Source organism: Rattus norvegicus, chromosome 17 (genome assembly GCF_036323735.1).
Source record: "Rattus norvegicus strain BN/NHsdMcwi chromosome 17, GRCr8, whole genome shotgun sequence".
Taxonomy (NCBI): Eukaryota; Metazoa; Chordata; class Mammalia; order Rodentia; family Muridae; genus Rattus; species Rattus norvegicus.
Window position 1 is genome coordinate 20,975,001 of NC_086035.1, and position 14,282 is coordinate 20,989,282.

Sequence of the window (14,282 nt, forward strand, 5' to 3'; positions counted from 1 at the left end):
TGTGTGTGTGAGAGAGAGAATGTGTGTGAGAGAGAGAGAATGTTGTGTGTGAGAGAGAGAATGTGTGTGTGTGAGAGAGAATGTGTGTGTGTGAGAGAGAGAATGTGTGTGTGAGAGAGAGAATATGTGTGTGTGAGAGAGAGAATGTGTGTGTGTGTGAGAGAGAGAATGTGTGTGAGAGAGAGAATGTGTGTGTGAGAATGTGTGTGTGTGAGAGAGAGAATGTGAGTGTGTGTGTGTGTGTGAGAGAGAGAGAGAATGTGTGTGTGAGAGAGAATGTGTGTGTGTGAGAGAGAATGTGTGTGTGAGAGAGAGAATGTGTGTGTGAGTATGTGTGTGTGTGCATGAGAGAGAGAATATGAGTCTGTGTGTATGTGTGTGTGTGAGAGAGAGACCGAGAGAATGTGTGTGTATGTGTATGTGTGTGTGTGTGTGTGTGAGAGAGAGAGAGAGAGAATGTGTGTGTGAGAGAGAGAATGTGTGTGTGTGTGAGAGAGAGAATGTGTGTGTGTGTGTGTGTGTGAGAGAGAGAGAGAGAGAGAGAGAGAGAGAGAGAGAATGTGTGTATGGATGTGTGTGAGAGTGTTTGTGTTTTTGAGTATGTTCCTGAGAGTGTATCTCTCTGTGTGTATGTATGTGTGTGGCTATGTGTGTGAGAGTGTGTATGTTTCCATCTGTGTGTGTGTGAATTTGCATGTGTTGGTGTGTAAGTATGTATATCTATGTGTCTGAGTGTATGTATATGTCTGTGTGGGTATCTATGTGTGTGAGTCTGTGTACCTGTGTGTGTATGTATCTGTATGTGTGTGTATGTACATCTGTGTTTATGCATGCATCTGTGTATGTATATGAGTGTATGTATGTGTGTATGTACCTATCTGTGTCTATGCATATGTCTCTGTGTGTATATATATATGTGTGTGTGTATGTGTTTGAGTGAGTGTGTGTGTATATGTATGTGTGTGTATGTGTTTGAGAGTGTATATGTGTCTGTCTCTGTGTGTGAATTTGTGTGTGTATGTATGCATGTGTGTGTTGGTGTATGAGTATGTATGTCTATGTGTGTGAGTGTATCTATATGTATGTGAGTGTATCTGTGTGTGAGTGTGTGAGTGTGAGTGTGTGTGTGTGTGTGTGTTGATTTATGTTTTTAACAGAGTACTATGTTAGCTTTCACATCAATTGTTGAAGCTGTGTACTTTCGACTCCTTCAAGCCCAAGCAACTCTAAAACTGACCCGAGACGCACAGGACGTTGTCATTCTGCGTGCTTATTGACTTTGTTAATAAGCATTTCTCTACGAATGGATCATATTAAAGCCTCAGGGATAGTTTAGGTGGTGACATTCACCAATTTCTTATCAATGGCATTAATTAACATCGATGAACTGAGTGAAGATATCCAACCTCACTTATTTCTTTATCCTTTGAGATGGGCCCTACTGTGCAGCCCAGGTTCACCTGAAATCTGTGATCCTCTTGCCTTGACTCCCTAAGTGCTAGGCTGAAAGGCCAGTGTGTGCCACCACATCCTGCTCCCATCCGTGTTCTTAGCCACCTGCATGTCATCCCAGCAGGCCTGGTGAGATTTCTTGTACTTGTCCACATGGACAGCTCCATGAGTCTTAGAAGAAACTGGCCAAATCTGCCTAGCTATTCGATCCTTCATTCTGAAGTCCCCCACGCATGCAGACAAATGCGCAGAGCGCCAGAGCGATGCTTCTAGGCCCCCCATCTGGGGAGGGTGAGCCCAGAGAGAGATCTAAAGCTTTTCTTAGAGATGGCAGAGGCTGGCACGAGGCTCACAAATCAAAGCAACAGTTCCAAGGCAAAGCTGCCACCTCTCCCAGGCCATTCGCTGCCGGTTCCTCCAGCCCTGCCTTCTGTCTGATTTGTCTTTAAGACTTTAACATTATCCCTCTGTTGACAAATGAATGCTTTCCTGGAAAATGAGGTATTTCCAGAAGCCGGCAGACAGAGCCGAGCACAGCAAGTGTGCAGTAACTCTCTCACTCCCTCAGTTCATAATGAACGGGAGAGGCCTGGAGGTTTGAGCAAGCCTTACATTCAAGGTAATGATAAATGAGGTGTGGCTGGGGGTGGCAACACGGGGATTTCCAGCCAGGTCCTGTCTAGACCATGGTTTGTTATGGAGGAAAAAACCACAAAAGAGGGGCTGCAGAATACTGTCCCTTAGAGACACCATTCTCAAGGAGCGACAGCCACATTTCTAGTCTTAGCCTTCGTCTGGCCCCTCATGGGGACTGCTGTAAATAACATTAGCCTGTCTTTCAGCAAGCTTCGGGAAGCTTATAAACTGAACATGGTGTTTGTTGTCTGTAGTTGTGCATTAAGCCCCATACTGTCAAGTCTAATTATTCTCATTAAGGCCCGAAAGTTTTAGAGATTAATTAAGCAGAGAGCAAAAGCTTATGCATATGGGCAATCTTCTCCTTCCCGCAAGGATTAGCCCAGCTTTCTAGCGGGGATTTTTCCACAAGTCTTGCCCATCGCTTGGTGAGATAGCAGAGTGAGAAGCTCATATAGTATGGATTAGAAATTGCCTACATTTCAGCCTTGAAAACAAGCCCCAACCCTTGTGTCCACAACCCAGAAGGCTCACTAATGAGAACCAGGCAGTAAGGCTAATGAGAAATTCAATACGCGCTGTCTCTCCTTCCCATTTCCTTTCATTTGCTTTCCGTGGCATCCGGCATGGGCAGAGAGGCTGGCGGAACTGCCTGCGCTCTCCCCTCTTCCTGTGTGTGAGCCGAAAAATGATCTAATTCTGGGTTCTCCTCCTGCACACATGGCACACAGAACCTGTCCCCTGGTTTTGGGCTACTGTGACAAAATGCCTGGGATAGCCAACCTAATAGGAAAAATGGCTGGTACTGTCAGAAATGACGGTGCACTGTCGTTTGGCCTTGTTTGGAGGCTATGGCAGCCAGCTCATATCACAGTAGGAGTACGTGGCCAAGGAAGCTGGTCATCTCATACAACTAGAAAGCAGAAACAAGGAGAAGGGAAACTGGGGTTCCAGTACCCCCTTTAAGAGCATGTTCCCAATGACCTATCTCCCCAGTATGCTGCACTTCTTCAAGATTCTACCACTTTTCAGGAGAGCCATCTGAGGACCAAGTCCTTAGGTCATAGGCATTTGAGGGATGCTTAGCCAAGACGACTTGTAACCTCTTAGCTGCATTCTCCTTGCTGTGACTGAAGCGCTGTCCAGAAGCACTGCCTGAAAGAAGAAGGGATAGTTTTCTCTTCATGACTGACAGGATACGGTCTAGCATGCCTGAGGAGACACGGTGGTAGACAGCTTCATGGCAGCAGCATGGAGGAGGAGTGTGTGCTAACACCTTGCTATCCCACGAAGCAGAGAGAGTAAAATAGAAGTGTAGTATAACCCCAGTTCTCTCCATGCAAGAGACCCGCTCCCTCCTGGGAGGCCGCCCGCCTCCTAAAAGTTCCTCAGCTTCCTCAAATGTCACCATCAGCTGTGAAGGGAGTCTTTGAACACGCAGGCCTGAGAACTTTTCAGACTCACGCTGTCCTAGTTAGGGTTTTTATTGCTGCGATGAAACACAGTGACCAAAAAGAAAGTTGGGAAGGAAACTTTACTTAGCTTTCACTTCCGGGTTATAGTTGGTCACTGGGGGAAGTCAGGACAGGAACTCAAACAGGGCGGGAACCTGGATGCAGGAGCTGATACAGAGGTCACGGAGGGACGCTGCCTACTAGCTCGATCTCCATGGCTTGCTCAGCCTGCTTTCTTATGGAACCCAGGACAACCAGCCCAGGGATGATACCACCCACAGTGGGCTGTGCCCTTTTCCCATTGATCACTAATTAAGAAAATGCCCCACAGCAGTGCTTTTCAACCTGTGGGACTCAACCCTTTTAGGGTCACACTTCAGATATTTACAATTCATAACAGTAGCAAGATTATAGCTATGGCGTAGCAATAAAATAATTTTATGGTTGGGGTCACCACAACCTGAAGAACTATATAAAAGGGTTGCAGCATTAGGAAGGTTGAAAACCATTTCTCCACAGCCTGATCTCATGACAGCATTTTCTTAGTTGAGGTTCTCTCTTCTCAGATGGCCTTAGCTTATGTCAAGTTGACGTAAAACTATCCAGCATATAAATAAAACCTGTGGGATTTAGTTGCTTACTCAAAGAAAGAGGCAGGGTTCTTTATGAAAAGACAGGGCTCCTAGTTGTACACCCCAAGGACTCTGAGTCCTACCTTGTATCCATGTTTACTGATACACTCTTTACAATGGCTAAGAAGAACCAATCTAGATCTCCATTAGTAGATGAATAGATAAAGAAAATATGGTACACTCATACACACACATGTGCACACACACACACACACACACACACACACACACACACACTGACATTTTTATTCAGGGGAAAGAAAAAAGAATCATATACAGCATGTGCTGGAAAATGGATGGAGCTGGATTTTATTATATCACATAAAATAAACCAGACTTGGACTCTCTCAAATGTGGGTCCCAGACATTCATTTCTGGCTATGTGTGAAGGGCAGGGTGGTGATGACACTAAAGAGGAACCTGTGAGAGAGATGCTAAGGTGAGAGGAGAGAGAGAAATGGAAGATGGGACAGGAAATCAAAAGGGATCCGTGATGGAAGAGGAAAGGGTTGAATGAGGGGCCGGTCATGGATGTGCATGCTGGAGAGGGGCTGAGATAGGAAGAGGAGAAACTGGCTGACTGATTCTGTCTTCCCTCCTTAGCTGCCATTTCCAGAAGGACAGAGCTTTGGGGATGGGGAAGTACTTCTATCAGTTCTCTAGGATGCATGGAGGATGACTTTCTAGAAATGGACTGGATCACAGCAGGGCCAGACTCCCTCAGGGCTGTCTATGCTGAAAAGAGGCTTCCCCAGGAGAGATGGAAGGGCCACTTCCTTCACACCCTAAGGTCCCCCTTTGGCAGCATGTCCTTCCTTCCCAGTCTTCCTATAGCTGTTCCATGGTGCCTTCTAGGCAGCAGGGGTACATGCCTCAAACACTGGTTGGGATACTACAAGGACGCACTTGGCTGTCACACCAGGTCGTGAATCTCAGTGTGCCTCCCTCATTGGGAAGTTGTTTGAGCTTTCCTTCCGAGAAAGCAAAAGAACATGTGTTGTAGAATCTGTGTTTATTCTGTAGAACTACTACAAGAGTGAGTGAGGCCAGGTATGGTGGCCACCGAGGGAAGAACTACTATCCAGTGGTATCAGCAAACATGGCTGACAAGTCAGTGGGCACCACCATTGCTTGGTTGTGTGCCATTTCCTGAACGTGATAAATTCTCTAGGATCCTCAATTATGGCTCATAAAAGCCTCCTTCTTGGGATGGAGAAGAAGGCTCAGTCAATAAAGTACCTGTCACTCAACCATGAGGAACTGAGTTTGGACCCCGGCGCCTACTTAAAAGCTAAGTATATCTGTAACGTTAGCACTGGATGGATGGAGAAAGGTGGATCCCAGGATCTCACTGGTAAGTGAGGCTAGCTAATTGAAGAGCTCCAGCCTGAGAGAAAGGGGGGGGGGAGGGATATGCTGCCTCAAAAAGGTAAAGTCAAGAGTAATTAAGACTTGACCATCATTGACCTCTAGTCTTTGTGTGTGCAAATGTGTGCATGTGTATGTGGAATTAGTGTGTAAACAGGTGTACATAAGAGGCTCATTCTTTCCACCATTCTCTGGGCATTTCCCTGCAGTCATTTCTATTTTATAATGGCTGTATTTGTGGCTGGATCTATCTCTGTGTGAACCATGAGCCCAAGAGGGGTTCTTCATTCTCGTTTATCCTCCCTGCCAACCCCCACCCCAGTTTCTGTGCAGTGGACTGAATGTACCTTCCCATTTGTAGATGGAAGCCCTATGTGATCATTAGGGTTAGATGGAGTCACGGGTAGGACCTTCCTGATGGGATTCATGCCCTATAAAAATGAGAGTAAGACTCCAGACCTTGTCCTGACTCTGAGCCTGTACTCACTAAGGAAAGGCTGAAGGAGGACAAAGGGAGAGGCCCTCACCACCACTCCGCCATGCTGGACACCCTGATCTTAGGTTTCCTATGTTCTGGAAGTCAACCAGTTGTCATGGATCATGTGTATGTAATTCCGAGTACACATGTTAGATGTGGCTCAAAGAGGTCATATGGCATCATTTTTGCTAAATCAGACAGCGCTACAGGGCCACCGTGTCACCACCCTCCTCAGGGTCCTTCGTAAACATAACCGCTCACAGAAGAAGCAAAACTGCAGGAGCCCTGTGAGCTTCTGAGCTTCTGAGGAAGACTCCAGCACCTGCCTGACATCATCACAGGGGAGCGTCAGACAACACATTAGGAGCTCAGGAGAAGATGCAAGTTCCATATGTCTAGCCCAGGCTCACCTTTAGGACGTGGGAGAGTAGTTAAGTCAAGCCATCACTAAGTCAGGAGCCATCTGTGATAGTCTCCCTGTTGCTTGAGTACAATGTCTCCTCAGATGTTAGAAGTGAACACTAACTGTCCAGTCTTCTCTAAGACAGGACTATTCTGTTCCCTGGGCTTTTGGCTGACAGGTCTAAGATGTGGTTAGCTGTGGTTAGCCAGTGGCACCACAGGACCAAGAGGTGGCAAAATCAAAGCTTTAGGAAATTGTAAAGCTTCTAAGGCGTGTGAGGGATTATATGCACTTTGCTAACAGATAAACTTCCTTGCTTTCTGGGCTTATAGTTGCTAGGGAGCAGGAATGTGGCAGAGGGCTCCACAGCCAGGAGAGCAAGAGGAGCAGGGGGCTGCATGCTGTTGCCAGTGGGAACCTGGGCAACTAAAGACCAGGATCCTTTCCTCTTCTTGACATAGTGACATCAAGTAAGCTAGTACCACCTTGTAGATGGGGAAGGAGAATTAGAAGAAAAAGTCAGGAAGTAGAGACAGCCTATTAACCTCAAGGCCTACCCTGGGAGAGAACTACTTCCTCCCAGAATCTCCCAGAATAGTACTGCCACCTGAAAACCTCCTGTTCCTACACAAGAGCCCGTGGGAGGGGCTTTTATCCAAATCAATGTGTGGCGAATGTTAAGGAGGGCTTGAATTTACATCTCATTGGTGCTGACAGCTGTATGCTGAGTGCTCCAGTCCCTTGCTACCCTTTAATCCTTCCAGAGTTTAAGAGATACTAGACATAAGCATCCCTGGACATTCGACAAGACCTGTTAGCTATACTCAGAGATTCCCTTTCATTCAGACACCGCTGATCTGGAAGTGAGTCGAGAGGGAGAAGTTACCAAGTGCGTTGTTTTGTTTTTTTGGTTTTTTGTTTTTTGTTTTTTGTTTTCTTTTTTCAGGAAATACTGACTAGAGAACAGCACAGTGGAGGTCTCTGGGCCTTCGCCAGCCTTTCAGCTACTCAAGCGCCACCCTCCAGAGAGGACCGTGACTTATTAAACAAAAGGATAGTAAGACATGGGCAGACAAACCACCTGGGCTGTCAAGACAGGCGGGCCTTACCTCTCCACTGCAGGCTCTGACGCACTGCTCAGAAGGAAAGAGATGCTGTTTAAGAATCGAGGTATGGGGGCTGGGGATTTAGCTCAGTGGTAGAGCGCTTACCTAGGAAGCGCAAGGCCCTGGGTTCGGTCCCCAGCTCCGAAAAAAAGAACCAAAAAAAAAAAAAAAAAAAAAAGAAGCGAGGTATGTCTTCCTCTTGGCCTCTCCGCTGCCAGTGGGTAAAGAGAAGCCACAGTGTCCTAAACCTTTGCTCAAGGCCAGGCATTCTGCATGTGGGTAGATATGTCAACTGAACATCAGAAAGCAGTATTTCTCCCGAAGGATGCTGTGGTCCCTCTAGGATACCCAGTGTGATGCCTCCCCCTGATGTGGGACTGTGTCGTGACATATCATACTAAGAAGCAGGACTACATTGTTCCAAAGTGGCGGATCTGGCACTGGCCTTGATACTTGGTTCAGCCATCATTGTTACATTATACCATTGTGGTACAGACTTCAGTCTTACCTTTTGGGTGGTTTATTCTCCACTACTGCTGACTACAGGGGAACCATGGGTCAAATAGTAGCAACCCCATAAGATGTGTTTAGGTCCTAAATGCAAGAACCATGAATGTGGCCTCATTTGAGCAAGGGAGGTCCTGCTAATGTAACTAAGCTAAGGACCTTAAGATGAGATGACTTGGACTATCTGGGTGAGCCTAAATCTAATGACATCTGTCCATACGAAAGACGTAACGTTTATAGATGACTACAGTTAACAATAGTATGTGGAATTATATTTCAACATAGCTAGAAAAAAGAAAAGATTCTGAATATACTTACCACAAAGAAAAGATGAGTGTTTGAGGAGACAGACATGTTAATTGCATATTGTATAATATCCGAACATTATGCTGTATCCCATAGTGTAAGTATGTAATCATTAGCAGTGACTTAAAATGTAGTCAAAGTTTAAAAATACTGTTTAAATTTTATGTATGTTTACCACAATGTTTTAAAGATGAGTAGCACAATATACCGAAGGCCAATGAATTATGTACTTTACACAGGTTCATTGGGAGGTATGAATACTAGTAGCATTTCATTACAGTTGTAAAGTACTTGAAATAAAGGGAAAGACTGTGTTTTGCCTTACAGCATTGACAATTTCAGCCCGTGAGGTTAGCCTGTAGGAAGATAGTACTTTGTAGCAATGCATGTGGGTGGGGTCCAATTCACCTCAAGGCTTCATGGAAAGGAAGAGAGGGGAGATAAGGACTCTATAATGTGCTACAGGGATGCACGTATTGTGACCTCAGACCTCATGCGAAGTCACCTCTTAAAAGTTTCTACTGCCTTCTAACACCTCCATGAGCTATGGGCCAAGTGCCTACATACCACATGGACTTTTAAGGAACAGTCTTGATCCCAACTCTAGTAGCACATGAATTATACCCCAATAAAGTCACCTTTTAAAATGTGAACAAATAAAAAAAAAAAACATACAAACATCAAAACCAAAACCGTAAAGCTCCAGGGAGCTGAGCCTTGTGGGGTAGAAACTGAAGAAGGATGAAGGGATAACTCAGTCAGTAAAGTGCTTGAGAACCAGAGGTCAATGCCTCCCAAAACCCACACTAAAAAGCCAGGCTAGGCATGATGAGACAAAGTTGTAATCCCAGTGCCTGGGGAGGTGGAGACAGATAGATAAATCCTTAACACTTCCTGGCTAGCTAGCCTATCGGGTGAGCCCAAGGCCAGTGAAGAGACCCTGTCTCAAAACTCCAAGTAGTCAACACCTAAGGAACTATAGCCATAGTTCTCTGACTTTCACAAGTATGTACAGAGAGAGAGAGAGAGAGAGAGAGAGAGAGAGAGAGAGAGAGAGAGAGAGAGGTGTGAGGGAGGATATGAAAAATCCTCATGTGTTACCTGAACAGCCATGCCAGCCCTGACTCTATTGGTAACTATCCAGAGACTGTGGCTGCCTTTGGGTGACTGTTAGAGCCACAGGCCTTGGTGTTAAGACTCTGAATCATTGACAACAAGAACATAGGCAGGATGCTCATCCCTCAGACCCTGACTATCAAGTTACAATTCTCTCTGCCCTGCAGCCCTATGCACAGATCCCTCACCCTTTCTCTTAGCAGACCTGGGAGATGTTCTAAACCTCTCTCCCCTGCCTGGCTTTTCCTTAGGCCTTCAGCTTTCCCCCTCCTCCATTCCTTTGACATCTTGGAATGTTGAAGCAGAGTGTTAGAAAATTTTGACTGAAATAGTCACAGGGACAGCAGCAATTTTCAACACGTTTTGTATATTCCCAACGTGTGAGAAACACAAGAAGCACAAAACCAAATACGACTTGTCAATTAGTCCCTTTGTGCTATGTCAGGAAGTGCAATCTAGAATCCTGTCACACTATGCTTGCTCTAAAAGCCTTTCAAAAGAGGATGGGAACTCGGCTGATTCAGAGAGGAAAACAGCGCCCACAGAACAGTGTGTACACAATCATATCCATTGTCCATGGGAGGTGTCATAACCAGACTGGGTGTTCACTGTCATCAGATCTGATGCTATCACAAACATTCAGCAACCTGCCATTTTCTTGGATACATTGGTGTTTTGCCAATAAGAAGAATGCAAGCACAGAGGTCCAGGGGGAAATGCTTAGGGCTAAAGAAAAAAAAAGAGTCTCAAAAATATGAAAAAAAAATCTTACCACATGCAACAGGTCATCTTGGGGAACCAGTATTAGGAGGTTTAGGAAAAGTGACCAGACACCTTACAAGAGCTATGAGCATGCTCTATATTATTCTGATTTTCAGAAAGTCGGCAGCTCGTACACACCCTCTGTATTAATCAGATGCTTGAGGGAGCAGAGATTGACTCCATGTTCTCTTACTAGAGGACCTTCTAGAACGGCACAGGGAAGGACAGATTCTGGCGTTCAAATAAAGAGCAGAGAGGAGTATCTAAAGGCAGCACGTGATGAAAAATATCTGCCACTTTTATTAGGAAACCGTTACATTTACTGAAGGAAAAGCTCATTTTTGATGGCAAATATGGAAAACCAAGCAAATGGTTCCCGAGGCTACCTGAGGAAGGTTACTCACGTACACATGTTCCCAGAGAAAGATACACTGAGCAGGTCAACCCAGCTTTGATCACTTAGGGCTGTACTGTGCTTTGTCACGGTCATTGCTCTGGATTGGCTTCAGCCAAGGAGTGACCAGGAGGACTGCCGAACGCAGAGGCTGGGAACGGAAGGCCCTCCTTCTGTACGAAAGAAACAACTAAGGGTGTATATATAGCATGAGCCTTTCAGCCTCCTGCCCTTGTTCGCATGCGGTGTGTGGCTCTGGTGCTTTGGGCTGCAGTAGCCATTTTTCAGTCATGAGGTGGCGAGTGTGAAGAACAGGAGGCCATAATGAAGAGAGAAACCCTGCCTCCGTCGGGATTCAACTGGGCAGTGCAATCAACACCAGCCTCTACCTATGTCCATATTTTTTAAGAAAAAAAAAAAAAGAAGCAGCAAATACCTACTGAGTAGGTTTGTAATGGTTGGGATTTGTGTCTTGTAGCCCTAAATGTTCCTCCCTGAGGCAATCTGTAGCAGGTGTCTGAATTCTCATGGAATAAGAGGTTAGTTATATTAATAGATATTAATCTTCAGGTCTGAATAGCAGGTGCCAAAGGCAGCCCCACGCTATTAATTTTCTCTTTGCAATTCATGACGGAGTCCTACCATCAAACACCAATATAGAAAGGAGATCTTGGGGTGTGCTTGGTCATCAGTGTCTTGTTTTGTTTTGCTTGTTTTTTGAAAGTAGGAATTCACTTTGGCTTACACTTGGAGGTCATCCTGAAGGGAATTCAGGACAGGAACTCAAGGCAGGAACGTAGAAGCAGGACCTGAAGCAGAAGTTCTGGAGAAACTCTGCTTACTGCACATTCTGCCTTGTCTTGTCTCATCCAGGACCGCTCACCCAGGGTTGGTACCGGCCCCAGTGAACCGGGGCCTCCAACTCCAATCAAGACCTACAGTCTTGCCTATAGGCATTCTGGTGGAGACATTTTTGTTAGTTGACGTTCCTCTTTCCAGATACTTCTAGTTTGTGTCAAGTTGTTCAGAAAAGAAGCCAGGATAGAAGTGGATGTTGGACATTTCATGTTTTAGTACTAACTCGGTTTGGTTTGTTTGTTTGTTTGGTTGGTTGGTTGGTTGGTTGGTTGGTTGGGTGGTTTGGTTAGTGTCTTATTCGGGGTTTTTATTCCTGCACAAAACATCATGACCAAGAAGCAAGTTGGGGAGGAAAGGGTTTACTCAGCTTACACTTCCACATTGCTGTTCATCACCAAAGGAAGTCAGGACTGGAACTCAGACAGGTCAGGAAGCAAGAGCTGATGCAGAGGCCATAGAGGGATGTTACTTACTGGATTGCTTCCCCTGGCTTGCTCAGCTTGCTTTCTTATAGAACCCAGGACTACCAGCCCAGGGATGGCACCACCCACAAGGGTAGCCCTCCCATCTTGATCACTAATTGAAAAAAAAATGCCTTACAGCTGGATCTTGTGAAGGCATTTCCTCAAGGGAGGCCAGATTAGGTGCATCCTCTCCCAAAGGCCTTCTTTTACAGAGAGAGCCAGAAGGCAAATGGAGCAGTCAAAAATGCTAAAGGTTTTATAAGAATAAAGATACAAGCAAAATACTTTAGCACCTTGTTGGTAGGGCAGGGATGGGTCAGTAGCTCAGGCATTTGTCTTGCAAGCATAAGAACTAGGATTTGGATCTCTAGGATCCACATTAAAGCCTAGACGGTATAGCAGCCACCTGTAATCCAAGCATTCCGAAGACAGGGCTTACCTTAGGAAAGCTGACTAGCTAGACGAGGTGCTCAGCAAGTTCTGTAGGTAACACGAAGCCCTGCCCCGATAAATAAAATGGAGAGTAATGAAGGAAGACACTCGGTGTCAAGACCCGTGCTTCACACATGCACACACATGTGCACCTGTGCATACATCTGAAGACAGATAACAGACATGCACAGCACTCACACATTGCCACCTCAGCTGCAAAGTATTTCTCACTTCAGTCAGATAGGCTATGCCATTGGTCCCTCGGGAGAGGCTGCAACTTTACAAGTCCAAGGGAAGAGCTTCAAGGGCAGAAACTCAGCACTGATGGGGTTAAGCATGGCACCTTGGCCTTCCAGAACAGCAAAAGCAAGAAGGTCATCATAAGTAAGATCCTATTGGACAAGTGTCCTTCTTGTGCCTGGAAAGAAACTCTAAACCAGTAGTTGTCAACCTCCTTTGGGGACTTTTCACAGAGGTCACCGAAGACCATACTGTATATCAGATATTTACATTATGGTTCATAACAGTAGCAACGAAAATAAGTTTATGGTAGAGGGTCACCACACCGTGAGGAACTGCATTAAAGGGTAGGGAAGGCTGAGAACCACTGTTCTAAACCATAGATAAGATCCCCCAAAGGTATTGCCATTAGATCAGAGGCTCTTCGTTCACATGCTTCTCTACAACTGTCCTCTCTTCATCAGATCTAATCCCACAATGGCTCAAGCGACATTGCTTCTCTGAACCCTCACCTCCTCAGGAAGACTGTGGTGTCATATGCAATTCTTCTAAATTAATTATCTTTTGTCCCGGGGGTTATTACATTTCACAGAGAGATTCGAAGGAATGTCTATCCACTCCCAATACGGAGGCCACCGAACAATCAAGAAGGATTTCTCTCAAGTCCAGGTTGCAGCTTCAGTTGGCGCAGAGCAATTAGTCAGGAGCACGAGAGACTTTTAAGCAGCCACACCACGGAAGAGCTCTACAACTAGTTAATTGTTCAGATCCTGGGGAGTCATGACTCCCCTTCACTCTCCCTTCTAAAGGAATAGTAGTGTCAGGTTCAGTTGCCTCAGATCAGAACATCTTCACTGCTTCAAACAGGAAATGGCCACATGCAACCCAGAGGAACAGTGACTCTAGAGGGGGTCTCAGTCAGGAATTACCAATGGGAAGTGGGGGCGGGGAGGGGCTGCTTCCCTCCGTCCATAAAAGCACTGGGCATCCCCAAGAGTAGAGCTGGATGGGGAAAGAGGGAGTTTGGTCAGCCAAGTCAGGGGGGAATTTCTGACTCTCGGGTGTATAGGGGTTTAGTTTTGTGTCCCATGGTGATTTCAGATGCTGTGCTAATTTACAGTGTGGGACCCTCCATAGGTGGGATATGGGATTTCCCATAGTACCACGCACCCACCAACACTTTAGCACTGATGGCCTTGTTGATTTCAGCCACCACACTAGGTGTTCTACCAAGCTTTACACTTGTATTTTCCAGAAGATTCATGGCACCGTCACGAATGCATTCCTCCATTTGCTTAGTTTCTTTTTCACACGCTCGTTTCTTACATTTTCTTGTCTTTTCCTTGTTGGGCTAATGTCCCATCTGCTTCGGATCCCAGGTCTGTGTCCTGTAGATGAATGGTCCAGCATGCTTCCCTGTGCTCTGGCTTTGCTCTAGCTTAATTATCCTTTCCACAAATCTATATTCTTATTTTATTTATGTAGTCAAAACTTTGACCTCCTTTGTGCTTTTATTACCTTGTATGTGTCCTATTTAAGAGACAGTTGCCTATCTTAACATTGTAACGAGAATTCCTATGGTGCTAGAGTTCAGCCCATCTTGGTGAAGGCTTGGCAGTGGGATCATGAGGCAAGAGCCATGCCATGTCCACTATCAGGACGCAAAAGCAGGCG

At 45.7% G+C, this 14,282-nt stretch overlaps 1 long non-coding RNA gene across 1 annotated transcript in view; it reads left to right on the plus strand.

The window, feature by feature from the left end:
* Window positions 1-14,282, plus strand: part of LOC102550662 (uncharacterized) — a 71,467-nt gene that overhangs the window by 28,812 nt on the left and 28,373 nt on the right. The window lies entirely within an intron of this gene.